Below are 15,153 nucleotides of genomic sequence, written 5' to 3' on the forward strand. Positions count from 1 at the left end.
GAAATTTGTTCATCCTACATAACAGGATAAATGTCTAAGGACCCAATATTGAACTGGACAAGGATAACACGGTTTAAGCCTTGTGTTCAATATAGACATAGGGGACAAAAGGGTAGTTATATACACAAGTGTTATCACAAAAAGGGATTTGTCAGATCACATAACATTTTCGTGTCTTGGGTAACAGTGATGTGTTGCTTGTCGCATTTCGAAAAATACGACCCCTCGCGATGGTCGCGGAAAAATTAGTTCAAACATAGTCGCCACCTGTAACACCTCAAAATTTGCCCTCCTCTCTTGGGACTAGCTTAGCATATTGCATTTCATTTTGTAGGACATTAGTCATTGCATCTTTGCATATCATGTGGCAACAATAAGCAAGTCATCCTCCTAAGTCTTGCTCAGAAGATAAAGAGGTTAAAAGATTCAAGCTTAAGGGTTTCATTGAATTGATCACTAGCCATCTGAGGGTTTGTGTTCCAATTAGGGTTTCTTGGTTCCTAAAGGAGGTTGGATATTATCTTGGTTAAAATGGTACATCATCATCATCATGGATGCATCATCATCACCAAGAGGTTCATTGTGCTTGATCATTTTCCTTGGGATTAGGGTTTTGACCTCTGGTCAACCCTAATCAGTTGCATTATACCAGTCAGGGCTTGTCGAGGAGATGAGGTTTTCATGGAGATAGGGATCATCATATGGTTTTATTGAGCTTGTGCAAGCTAGGGTTTCATTTTGGAGCCATTTCATCAGGAGATTGAGGCTCAAATTCATCTGTGCATGACCAAGTCATCTATCAACTGAAAAAGTCAACCAAAAGTCAATTGATGGATTTGGAGGTGGGAGATGATTAGAAACACTTCATTCATGTTCAAACAAGTCTCATTTGACATTTCAAACATCAACATTGAAGAAAATGAGGTCAGATGAAAACTTTCCAAAAATAGAAAGTGACTTGTAATTCAAAATTGCCAAAAATGGAAAGGTTTTCTCCTCAAGATTACATCATCAAAAATGCTTCAAATGAAATTTTGTCCAACATGAAAGTTGAAGATCTTGTTCTCCCATTTCCATAAAGTCCAAGAACATGAATTTCTCATGTATGGTTGAGAAAATATAGTCAAGTCTTGGTTAAGCAAATTTGAACTTCACAAGTGCATAACTTTTGAACCAAAAGGCCAAATGAAGTGGTTCTTTTTGCAACATTCTTGTTTTGACATGTACTATCCAAATTATACATCATAAGCCATGCATTTTGATCACAAAATTTTTGGACTTTCCATTTGAATTTTGGAGGGAAAATGGCAATTTGAAAAATATGCATTGCTTTCACTTCCAATCACTTACCTTGGCTCCAAAACAACATTTCATGTGGATTTCAAGTGAATTTCGTGTACTGTAGCATCCATTACATGCACATGAGGTGAATTGCACAATTGGCCAAAACACCTTCAATTTCACTAATCCATTTGCATTTGGCTTAATTGTGATTACCAACATCATTAGCATACCATATAAAAGGATAAGCATAACTGTTTTGGGATTAACTGTTGAAGATTAGCACATATCAAATCATAATCATTTGATTATGATTTATTAAGCTGTTACAAAACAGTGGTGTAAATAGATTTATTCTTTATTATTATTATTTCCTTATTTAGGTAGCAGCAATTATACAGAGTTATTTCTCTGTTTATTAACAAGTTAGTACAGCTTGTTGTATCCTATTTATACCGTACAATGTAATAGTTCCTATCACAATGAAATATACAATATATTTCTATATGGTATCAGAGCACAAGATCTGAACCATCCCTAAATCTTGAGCACCACCCATGGCAGATACTAAAGCAGAAAATTCAGCCAATAGTTTGGCTGAAGGACATGCTCTTCCTATCACTGGTCACAAATTGAATGGCCAGAATTACAATCAATGGGTGCGCTCAGTCAAAATCTACCTTCAAGGAAAAGGGAAGGAAGGTTATATCACAGGAGACTCCAAGTGTCCAAAAAAGGGGGATTCAACCCTCGAAAAATGGCAACTAGAAAACAGTCTAGTAATGTCATGGTTGCTAAACACCATGACAAATGAAATTGGAGAAAATTTCATGTACTATGACACTGCCAAAGAGATGTGGGATGCCGTAAAGGAAACCTACTCTAATGTCGACAATACATCTGCAATTTTTGAAATCAAGAGCATACTCCATGATTTGCGTCAAGATGACCGCTCAGTCACAGAGTATTTTAATACTCTCAATCGTCACTGGCAGCAACTGGATGTATATGATGAAGTTGAATGGAGCTGCACGGAGGACAAAAAGAAGTACAAAGAATTGGTGGAGAAAGATAGAGTCTACAAATTTCTATTAGGTTTGAACACAGAACTTGATGAAGTTCGTGGGAGAATCCTTGGAACCAAACCTCTTCCAAAAATTCGAGAAGCATTCTCGGAAATACGAAGAGAGGAGAGCAGGAGAAAAGTGATGCTTGGAAAATCCAGTGCAGTCCCATCTATAGAAGGATCTGCAATGGCAGCAAGGGGAGATCAGCGTTCTTTCCAAAAGAAAACTCGACCTTGGTGTGACCACTGCAAGAAACCGGGTCATACCAAGGAGACATGCTGGATCATTCATGGAAAGCCATCAGAGCTAAAATGGACTAAAAACCGGGACAGCAGGGGGAACACAGCTGAGGTAAATTCTCACTCATCACCATTCAACAAGGAGCAAATGGAAGCCTTACAAAAAATGCTTCAACAAACAATTGGTACAGCTACTGTGGCACAAAAAGGTAATCTTTTTCATGCTCTAAACACTAGCATGGGAAAACAAAATTCATGGATTATTGACTCAGGAGCATCTGATCACATGACTGGAGATTTGACTGTCTTTGATAGCTATTCTCCATGTCAAAATAATTCGACTGTTCGAATTGCTGACGGTACCCTTTCTAAGGTCATGGGTAAAGGTTCAGTCATTATTTCACAAAATATTACTCTTAGTTCAGTACTGTATGTGCCTAAACTTGATTGTAACTTGCTGTCCATCAGTAAACTTACAAAGGATTTGAAGTGTATCACTAAATTCTTTCCTAACCTGTGTGAATTTCAGATTTTGGAGTCGGGGAGGACGATTGGCAATGCTAAAGAATGTGCTGGACTCTATATCCTTCAGGCTGAAGCATCTAAACCAGAATCCGAGGCAACCTCTTGCGCTGTAGTTTCTGCATGTAGTGAAAATTCTGCAATGCTGTGGCACTATAGACTAGGCCACCCAAATTTTATGTACTTGAAAAAAATGCTTCCTAAAGTATTCAATAAAAATCAGAAGTTGTTTCAATGTGAAATTTGTCAATTGTCCAAACATACACGCAACCCCCACCCACCTCAACCCTATAAACCTTCCCAACCTTTTTATGTTATTCATAGTGATGTATGGGGACCATCGCGAGTCAGAAATGTAACTGGATCAAGATGGTTTGTCACCTTTATTGATGACCATATACGGATCACTTGGGTCTACCTTATGAAAGACAAATCGGAAGTTGGTAGAATATTTGAATGTTTCCATACCATGGTGCAAACACAATTTCAAAGCAAGATTAGAGTGCTTAGGAGTGATAACGGTCGTGAGTACTATAATTCTGCACTAAGCTCATACTTTACGCAACATGGAATAATACACCAAACCTCATGTGTGGATACACCTCAGCAGAACGGGGTTGCCGAGAGAAAGAATAGACACCTCCTAGAAGTAACCCGATCTCTCATGCTAGCTACAAATGTCCCTAACAATTTTTGGGGAGAAGCTGTCCTCTCTGCAACCTATCTAATAAACAGAATGCCTTCCCGAATCCTTAACTTTCATACGCCTTACTCCACTCTCCAAACCTTATACCCAAGCAATCGCATCCTTACATCTATTCCTTTGAAAATATTTGGATGCACAACCTTTGTCCATAATCTTGATCCCCAACGCAGTAAACTTGACCCGAAATCCATTAAATGCATATTCCTCGGCTACTCTCCTCACCAAAAGGGATACAAATGTTATTCACCTCAAAACAAAAAATTCTACCACACCATGGATGTAACTTTTTTTGAGAATCAACCATTTTATCCCAAAGTTGGCATTCAGGGGGAGAAGATCTATCCAATCGAAGTGGTAGAATCCCAACTTTTGGAACTTGAGCTAACTGAACCCAAACTCACTGCAGAGGCATCAAAACCTACACCTGAACCAAATGAAAATGCAACAGAAACTGCAGAACCTACACATGGACCAGAAGAAACTACGTTAGAAAATGTAGAGGAAATTGCAGTAGAAACTACAGCCCCTACAACAGAAACTGCACCAGAAAACTACGTGAGAGTGTACTCCAGGAAGAGCAAGAAGGGAATAGAGTCCTGCACAGCTCCAAGGCAGAACCAAGAAACCTCCAAGACTCTAGAAAATGACGTTCCCTCAGGTAATACTGCTCCTAACTCTGTGAATGTTGACGACATTAATATTCCTATTGCCTTGAGAAAAAATGTAAGATCGTGTACTAAACATCCCATTGAAAGATTTGTATCTTATGGAAAATTGTCCCAGAGTTACAAGACGTTTGTAACAGCCCTTGACAATACACATATTCCAAGCAACATCCATGAGGCACTCCAAAATTCTGAATGGGCAGCAGCCGTAACTGAAGAGGTTCAGGCCTTAATTAAGAATGGCACTTGGGAGATCACAAGCCTACCATCAGGGAAGAAGCCGGTAGGATGCAAATGGATATTCTCCATGAAGTATAATGCAGATAGGAGTGTAAATCGGTACAAAGCTCGACTTGTAGCAAAGGGATTTACTCAATCATATGGAGTAGACTATGAAGAGACTTTTGCACCGGTGGCCAAACTGAACTCAGTTAGAGTTATTCTCTCTTTGGCTGCAAATTTAGATTGGCCACTCCATCAACTAGATATCAAGAATGCCTTCTTAAATGGTGACCTAGAAGAGGAAGTTTATATGCAGATTCCTCCTGGACTTGAATCATCCAGCACCGCAAATATGGTGTGCAGGCTCCGAAAATCCCTTTATGGCCTCAAGCAGTCTCCAAGGGCGTGGTTTGATAGATTGACTCGAGTTGTAAAGAAAGACAGGTTCAACCAATGCCAATCAGATCACACTATGTTTGTTAAACACTCCATGGAAGGAAAGGTAGCTTTGTTTATTGTTTATGTTGATGATATCGTTATTACAGGAAATGATTATGATCAAATTGATCATTTAAAGGGACTCTTGGCAAAGGAATTTGAAGTTAAGGACTTGGGACAACTGAAGTATTTTTTAGGGATGGAAGTTGCTCGAACAAAGGATGGTATCTATGTATCACAAAGGAAATACACCCTTGACTTACTTCAAGAAACTGGAATGCTTGGGTGCAAGGCAGCTAATACACCAATAGAACAAATAAAAGGAAGAGAAGATGAAAGTCCACCAGCCGACAAAGATAGATATCAAAGTTTAGTTGGGAAACTAATCTACCTATCTCACACTAGGCCCGACATTGGATTCGCTGTAAGCTTGGCTAGTCGCTACATGTCAAATCCAACTGAGTCTAACATGAAAATGGCGAATAGAATCCTCCAATATCTCAAAGGCACACCAGGCCGAGGCCTCCACTTCAAGAGGAATTCAAACAGGGACATTGAAGTTTATACAGATTCAGATTGGGCAGGATGCTCCACAGACAGAAAATCGACTACAGGCTATTGTTCATTTGTGTGGGGGAACCTAGTAACTTGGAGAAGCAAGAAACAATCTGTAGTGGCGAGGAGTAGTGCAGAAGCAGAATTTAGAGCTATGGCCCTAGGTATTTGTGAAGGAATGTGGCTTAAGAGCATGCTAGATGAAATCAAAATTCATGTGAACCATTCTGTGAGGTTACTATGTGATAACAAAGCTGCTATAAGCATTGCAAAGAACCCAGTCCAACATGATAGAACAAAACATGTGGAAATTGACCGGCACTTCATTTTAAAGAAAAAATTGATCAGAAGATTATAAATATTGATCATGTCCCATCATGCAAGCAAACTGCAGATATCTTAACCAAGGCTCTTCCAAGGAATACTTATGAAAATATCAAATCCAATCTGGGTATGATAGACATCTACCACCCAGATTGAGGGGGAGTGTTGAAGATTAGCACATATCAAATCATAATCATTTGATTATGATTTGTTAAGCTGTTACAAAACAGTGGTGTAAATAGATTTATTCTCTATTATTATTATTTCCTTATTTAGGTAGCAGCAATTATACAGAGTTATTTCTCTGTTTATTAACAAGTTAGTACAGCTTGTTGTATCCTATTTATACCGTACAATGTAATAGTTCCTATCACAATGAAATATACAATATATTTCTATATTAACAATAACAGAATTCTCAGATCTAGATCTAATTCACAAATCTTCATAATTTTTCTCTCTCACTTTTCTTCAATTTTCTTCATAAACCTTGCATTGTTCTTGATCAAATCCTCATCCATAAGCATTGTGGAGTATCCTTGAAGCTAGATCCAGCAAGAATCGTGCACTTTGAGGACTGTTGAAGGTTGCATCCATTAATGGCAAGTGGAGATTTGAGCAAGATCAAGCACGATTAACATCCAAACTTTCCTCCATTCATTCATCCAAGAGCTGAGGAGCATCTGTTTGTGCATTACAAAGCCTAAATCCATGGATTTCGTTTCTGCACATCCTTGAAGGTCAGATTTCGAATGTCATGATTCTTAAAATTGATAGATGCATGTTGTAGGTATTTTATTGGTGGTTAATCTGCACTTTAGATCATTGAATTTCATGGAGTAATGACTTAGTTATGTTGATTATAAGTTTGGCACATGAAAATGTTTTGCTTCGAAACTTTGAACATAGAATGAATTAGGGCAAAATAATCTTAGATTCGCGTTGCTTGTTGAAAGACCTATCCAATGGTATGAATTTTATGAATTTCTGGACAAAAGTATTCTTGAGCTCAAGAACACGTTGAATCTGTTGAAGAACCTAGGGTTTTTTAGTCTAGAACGTGTTTGATCCTTATAAGCGCGCTTTGCATGAAAGTTTATGTTTCTGGCCATGTATTGGTTGCATGGAATCTGGCGTGTCAATTCGGTTGGCTGAAAACGCTTGCCCGGTGCCACATCACATTAATGAAACGGCACGTTTCATATGTGAAGCGCCTTGGTTCAAAAACGCAGCCAGTTCGATCCCTGGCTCTGGCTATTTCCACATATTGCCTTTTCATTTTATTCTTTGCTTCCATATCCATTCATGCCATGCTTTCATGTGATCTTTATTTTTTCCATTCATTCAAAAATTCATAACTTCATGAATAATTGTCCAAATGAGATGAGGTTTTTTGCATGATGATCCTCATGATCCCTAGAATTTTATGAGATTTTTTTCAGAAATTGTGCACGCATGAATTTTGTTTTGACTTAGGGATTGTGTATGTATGTGCTTTCTTGACCAACCTTGCCATATCCTTCATGAAATGATGGATTTTAATCCAATGATTGTGAAATTTTTCATGCTTAAAATAGACATCCTAATGGTCATTTTGGCATAGAGTTTGCATTTTTCTCATTTCTGGTTGTGGAGTTATGATCTGATTAATATAGGTGTGGCAATGTGTGTCACACCTTTGCTTGCTTGACTTTCTGATTTTCTTTGCCATGCCAATTAAAATCCAATTGATGAGATTTTTTGCATGATGCTACTTCTGGATGTTAGTATTGATCATGAATTTTCTTAGAATTTTTGGATTGATTTCTGATTTGTTTGGGATTTTCCTCTCTGGCTTGTTATTTGTGGACTTTTTGATAGTCATGAATTGAAAAGATTTGTGAAATGCTGGTTGTGTATCATATGAACTTGAAATTTTTAACATTGATTTTAGACACTTTGAAGTTTATTATGGATTTGGTTTGAGACATTTATCATTTGTGGATTCTGTTTTAGGCTTGTGTTAAGTTGATGTATCAAATTGTGCCTCAATTGAGCTTGTTTATGCTTGCCTTGCCTTATGGATTTTATTTGCCATGCTTAAACTTGTCCAAATGACTTGATTTTTGGTGTGTTGATCATGTGATGAATGCTGTTTAGCCATGATTTTTCTTAGGATTTATTGAATCATTTTTGAGTTGATGTGTATTGGTTCATTTTGTTTGCTTCAATGAGCTTTGAACTTGCATGCTTTGCCTTATTTGCTTTGTGAAACGAAATTGGTTGATGCTATTGATATGAGACCACTTGGATATTGTTCTTAATTTATTAAACTTGATTCATGCCAATTTTCATGTTCTGGTTTGAATTATTTCTCCCACTTTGACCCTAGGCCTTGTCCTAGTGGTTTGTGCTTATGTTTGAGTTGTGTTTTCAGGACAAGAAGCATATGGCCATGAGGAGATTGATTCATTTGCTTAAAGTTGGTTGATTGTTGAATGTTGACTAATCTTGACTTGTTTTGTAGGTGGCTTTTAGCTCATTTGAGTTGAGCTTGTGCCTTGCTTGTTTGATTGTGTACAGTTAACTGTTGACTGTTCAACTATTTGTTTGACTTTTTGAGTTGTGTACTGATTGTGTTAGATTGTTTTCAGGTACATTAGTTGCTATAGTTCTTTTGAACTTGCTTTTGCTGTTGCTTGGTTGCTTAACCAATTGAGGTATAATTCACTGACTCCATGTAGTCTGGAAGACCTGGCCTATTATGTGGTCAGGCACCTGTCTGAAGTCCTCCTTAAGAGGCAATGCTTGTGTTTGTTTATTTTTGTGCCAAGCAGGAAAAGACCTTTGATAAGGCAATTGACAGATAAAAGAGATGTGTAACCCATCTCCTGTTAGTCTGTGTGTCATCCCTTTGCTCACACTACATGTTGATGCATTGTGGATATTAACCCAAGATCTATGTTGAGTCAGTCATAAGTGGATAGAAGAGTTCCTGCTTTCTGAACTCCCACACCTTCTATTTGAGTCAAGCTCTCCCAGGCCAGGGATAAGAGCTGTGAGGCACACCCCTCACTTCCCATTTCATCTGCTTCACCCTAACTCTCAATGTTAGGGTTAAGAGCTAACATCACCCGATTCCAGTTGGCTTGTGTTTCACAGCCTAACCTTGTGTGAGCCCATTTTGTTTGTATATAGTGTGTGCTAATTGTGTGTATGTTTGCTTTATTTGCCTGTTTAGGATAGCTTGCTGCCTGTGCAAGTTAGATAGAAAACTCAATCTAGGACCATTACGGATTGCATGATAACTATTAGGCTCGAGTCAGTCTCCCTTCTAGTTTGTCATTTCCCAGTCTCTGGTTAGGAGAAAGTTTCTCCCCTGTTCAGGGGAACTACGTTGCCCTGATCCTCATACCAGATGAGGTACGTAGGCAGGAGGTCGCACGAGATCTCTCCGGGCACCCTTTTTCTTTTGTGTGTGTTTGCTTGACAGTTGCTAGGCTCGAGTGCCAGACTCCTTAGTAACTTGTTGTTGGTTAACCTTCTTGTGTGTTAGGAGATGGATGTAAGCCCAGCGATTGGCAGTCTGTATCCTATTGTTGTGTGCTTGGAGTCCGACGTAAGTCCAGCGATTGGCAGTTGGTTTCCAGTGTGGGTTTGTTTGGTTCGGAGTCTGATGTAAGTCCAGCGATTGGCATTCGGTTTCCACGTTTGCCTGTTTGCGTGTGTTTTGTTTCGGCGTGCGTGAGCCAAACTACGGTAGCTCTGATTCTCATTCCAGATGAGATACGTAGGCATAGGATGCGATATCCTAGCGAGCCCTTTCCCCTCTTTCTCCACCCGTGTTGTTTCCAGTGTGTGTGTGTGTGATGTTTGTGAGCAACTTCTGTTTTAGCAACCTTTCTTCTATCTTTTTGAGCGTGGACCCGTCGAGTACGACGGTCGCGTAGGGGTGCTAATACCTTCCCTTCGCATAACCGACTCCCGATCCCATCTCTCTTTGGTCGCGAGACCATGTCTTTTCCAGGTTTACTTCGAGCGTTTCCTTTCCCTCTTTTGGGATAAATAACGCACGGTGGCGGCTCTGTTTGTTTTGTTTTAGCCCGCCGGTTGTTTTTCGCGGATGCGACACCACCGAACTTTATTTATTCCAATGAAGGAATAGGACAATATCGATAAAACTTTTGAAAAATAGAATAATGGTCGTCGCAACCATATTCGGGTTCGGGAGTCGATTACGCAAGGGGAAGGTATTAACACTCCCCACGTCCGTTGTACTCAACCAGAACCTTTTAGTTAAACTTGCGATTTGAATGTTAGCTTATGTTGTTTGTTTTCTTCGAGTGATAAAAATATTGAAATAATAGGTGGATGGAAACCTCAGAAAGGGGGAAAAGGGAGGTTTTTTTTATTAGTGTGCTCGCCAAGATATCGCAATCTTGTGCCTACGTATCCTTATGGTGAAATAAGGAAATTAGAGCATTTGTAGTTTGGGTACTACGGTTGGTTGGTGTCTTTTAATGAACAACTGGTTAGATCGCATTCTAAAGGATAAATGTTGGATTGTCTACTCTCGGCGGAGGCTTAAGCACTAGTTTGTTGTGCGTGTTAGAAAGGATTAAACAATGTTCTTTTTGAAAAGAGTTAAGTGGTGGGTCGTGCGAGGGCGAGAGATTAAGTTTAAAGTATTTGGTATTTTTTAGAAGAACGACAAAATATTGAGCAATATGGTGCACACCAATTGTTCAATTATTCGAGGAATAATAAGGCGAACGCCTTCTACTCCCTTTTCATTCAAATTGTTATTGAAAGTTGTTTGCGGAATCGAATATGCACGGTAGTGAGGCGAGTGCCTCCCACTTGCTTACTCAAGGAATAATGAGGCGTGCGCCACCTATTCTTTATCCAAGTTTATTTAAAGTATTTTAATCGGACAACGAAAAATCGAGCAATATGACGAGCGCCAATCGTTCAATTATTCGAGAGATGGTGAGGCGAAAGCCTCCCATTCTTTTCATCCGAAGTTTAAGTTATAAAAATGTTCTTAAAAATTATATTAATTTAGAAGAATGATTTGGATTTGAATTTTGTAAGGTTTTTTGATCGGGTGACAAGAATTCGAGCAATATGGCGAGCGCCAATCATTCGAATGCTTAAGAGATAGTGAAGCGAGCGCTTCCATACTCTTTTCATCCATAATTTGGGATTAAAAGTTTTGATCAGACGACAAGAATTCGAGCAATATGGCGTTCTCCAATCATTCGAATACTTGAGAGATAGTGAAGCGAGCGCTTCCTATACTCTTTTTCATCCATAATTTAGAATTAAAAAGTTTTGAGGGGTATATTAATTAAAAGGATTTAGGTCCGGATTTGCTAGAATTAATTGGGCCTTAAACGGGAATGCTTGGTGTTGGACCAAGATTAGATCCATTTTAGAAAAAAAGAATTATCTGTTAACATTAATAATTAGCTTCTTCTTTGATTAATTATAATGTTCTAAAAAAAATTAAAAAAAATAATCAAACTAATAAATATTTCTACTTACTACTATTTAATCATGAGTCTCTTGATATTTAATAAAATATACAAAATAGGAAATAAATAAACCAAAGAAAATGTCTTAGGGTATATAGGAAATAAAGAGGGGTAAAGTTTAAAAGAAAGCAAACTATAAACAAGGCCCAAAAGAGGGCTCCCAATAGCAGTATTTCATAATGGCCCTAAAGCCCAAAATTCTTCTTTATGACCAAGTCAACCGACCATGAGAGGAGAAAAAGAAAACAAACAAGGGGTCAGAGTGGGCCTTAAGCCCAACTCCTTCCGAGCCCATCTAGAACAAGGCGTTGCAGATGAAATCTAATGGGCAGTTGTCCAACTTCCCTAGACACGTGTCATGCGAAATGTGACGGTCAGACTTCCATGGGAAAGCGTGCGGCTTCTTGGGAAGGTGACGCGGCCAGATTCATTGCATGGTGTATAGCTACTACTAATTAATGACCTTTCCCATTAAAATAATATTCTGCCATTAGTTAATAATGAAACCTACTATTAATTTAAACCGAAAGAAAACCAACACATACGAAGATGAAGAATCAATCTTCACTTTCTTCTCTCTCGTTCAACACTCTTCTCTCCTTCAAAACAATAACTTACTCACAAACCATAACCAAAGAATGAACACAAGACTAACCTTCACACTCACACTATCCAGATCGAAACACCTTGCATTTAACTCAAATCAACAAAAACCAAAAGGAATAAAAAATCCCAAACATAACAATCGTCTCCGTTACCCAAATCAAAATGATTTAAAACAAGAAAAATAAAGAACTATCGTTCACCACATGCTCGAAGAATGAGATAGCAGAGAAATCAATGGAGAAACGACATAAATTTACCCATTACGGATTGCATGATAACTATTAGGCTCGAGTCAGTCTCCCTTCTAGTTTGTCATTTCCCAATCTCTGGTTAGGAGAAAGTTTCTCCCCTGTTCAGGGGAACTACGTTGCCCTGATCCTCATACCAGATGAGGTACGTAGGAAGGAGGTCGCACGAGATCTCTCTGGGCACCCTTTTTCTTTTGTGTGTGTTTGCTTGACAGTTGCTAGGATCGAGTGCCAGACTCCTTAGTAACTTGTTGTTGGTTAACCTTCTTGTATGTTAGGAGATGGATGTAAGCCCAGCGATTGGCAGTCCGTATCCTATTGTTGTGTGCTTGGAGTCCGACGTAAGTCCAGCGATTGGCAGTTGGTTTCCAGTGTGGGTTTGTTTGGTTCGGAGTCTGATGTAAGTCCAGCGATTGGCATTCGGTTTCCACGTTTGCCTGTTTACATGTGTTTTGTTTCGGCGTGCGTGAGCCGAACTACGGTAGCTCTGATTCTCATTCCAGATGAGATACGTAGGCATAGGATGCGATATCCTAGCGAGCCCTTTCCCCTCTTTCTCCACCCGTGTTGTTTCCAGTGTGTGTGTGTGTGATGTTTGTGAGCAACTTCTATTTTAGCAACCTTTCTTCTATCTTTTTGAGCGTGGATCCTGTCGAGTACGACGGATGCGTAGGGGTGCTAATACCTTCCCTTCGCATAACCGACTCCCGATCCCATCTCTCTTTGGTCGCGAGACCATGTCTTTTCCAGGTTTACTTCGAGCGTTTCCTTTCCCTCTTTTGGGATAAATAACGCACGGTGGCGACTCTGTTTGTTTTGTTTTAGCCCGCCGATTGTTTTTCGCGGATGCGACAGCTGGCGTCTCTGCTGGGGACTTAGAAGTTGACCTATTGCTGGTCCATCTTCCCTAAGCGAGTCTCTCCTAGCTCTCTCTAGGATAGTTTAGATTGCTTGTGTTGCTCTATTTATTTCATTTATTATTATGTTGTATATATATTTGCATAAATATTTGCATGCATCATACTATCATGTTGCTGTCCTCTGTACAGGTGGTTCCTATGATTTGGGGGGGTGTTCTGAGTGGGGCTAAAACCCAGGCCCGAGTATACACCTAGGATTAGTGTGGTCTCACGTTCCTCACATGCTGGTTGGGCATGTTGTTGCGACGTGACATACCAAAAGCCGGACGAGGTTCATCTAAGAGAGCTCTTCCATTGTGGAGTATTCCACTTTGGTCCAGTTACCTCTTTTGAGCTGTTGACTTCGGTGACCGTTCTTTCCCGGATCTTTGGTTTAGACGATCTTAAGAGAGCTACAACGGCACACCCGAAAGGGAAAACCCGTTGAGTATCTTTGCCCGATTGTCGAGACTATTATCCGCCTTAGGATGACCTGATTAGAATTCACCTGTGAGGGGAGGGTGATTCTTACAGATGCATGTTCTGGTGGTGACTTTGTTGGTGACTAATGGTTCAGTCGTTGAGCAGAGTTCTATTTATAAGTCGGATTTATGGACATTCATTTATGAGACGCCGGAGTTCTGTCCGTATTATTTATCAGTGGGGATCCGTTTATTTCAGGATTCCCCGGGCCGGTTCAGAGGTTTTCATGGTTATCTGTTCAGAGAATCCCTGGTGATGATGGTGATGTATATTTCAGTTCCGTTTATTTCGGAACCCTGAGTGGGATTGGTGGTTACATATTCCTCCAGATGGTTGTGATCAGTTCAGAGATCAAGGCTTCAGTGCAACAGATGTTCAGATGACTGGGAGGATGGCACTATGCATTGCATTCATACATCAGCATCATCCATATTTTGCATTTATCCGCATCTAATTCATGTTTACCCATATGCAGGGACATTTTGATCGAGATCCTGGTTGAGAGACTTCTCTGCTCAAATATGAGGCCCGGTTTGAAGGACGATGTTGTCTACAGTTTCTTTGATCCAGAGATCAGTATGCTGAAGGATATGATAACATTGATTACGCCCGACCATGTGGGGATGTTTCGTGAGATGTATGGGGGTATCCTGAAGATGGTTTTCAGGCTCACTGACAGGGATAGAAGTGCCATCCATACTCTTCTCCAGTTTTACGACCCTGGTTTGAGGTGTTTCGTCTTCCCGGATTACTTATTGGGGCCTTTGATGGAGGACTATGCTGGTATCTTGGGCCTTCAGATCTGAAATCAGGTTCCTTTTTATGCTACTAAGGAAGAACCTGATATTGGTGGGATATCCCGTGCTCTTTATTTGAGTCCGGAAATGATTAAAGGGGGTCTGAAAAAGAAGGGGAAGTTTCCTGGTTTTCATCTGAGTTTCCTAGAGGCTAAGGCCAAGGAGCATGCTGAGTTGGGTGACTGGAAATCTGTCTGTGCTTTGATTGCTGTTAGCATTTATGGTATCATCCTCTTCCCTAACCAGAAGAACTTTGTGGATATTAATACCGTCCGTTTGTTTGTTCTGAGGAATCCTATTCCTACTCTGGTTGGAGATGTCTATTACTCGGTCCATAATCGGAACGAGAAGAGGCGTGGAGGATTGATTAGGTGTTGTGCTCAGCTATTATACAAATGGTTCATGGGATATTTTCCTTCCAGGGGTACTTTTGTTCTTCTCGACCATACTGTCAATTGGGCGACCAAGTTGATGGGTTTGCGGGCCAAAGACATAGCTTGGACTCACAGTAGTGGGGTTGGACAGGAATTCATTTGCAGTTGTGGGAGTTTTCCCAATGTGCCTCTTATAGGAGTTCAGGGTTGC

Source organism: Lathyrus oleraceus, chromosome 1 (assembly GCF_024323335.1).
Source record: "Lathyrus oleraceus cultivar Zhongwan6 chromosome 1, CAAS_Psat_ZW6_1.0, whole genome shotgun sequence".
Lineage (NCBI taxonomy): Eukaryota > Viridiplantae > Streptophyta > Magnoliopsida > Fabales > Fabaceae > Lathyrus > Lathyrus oleraceus.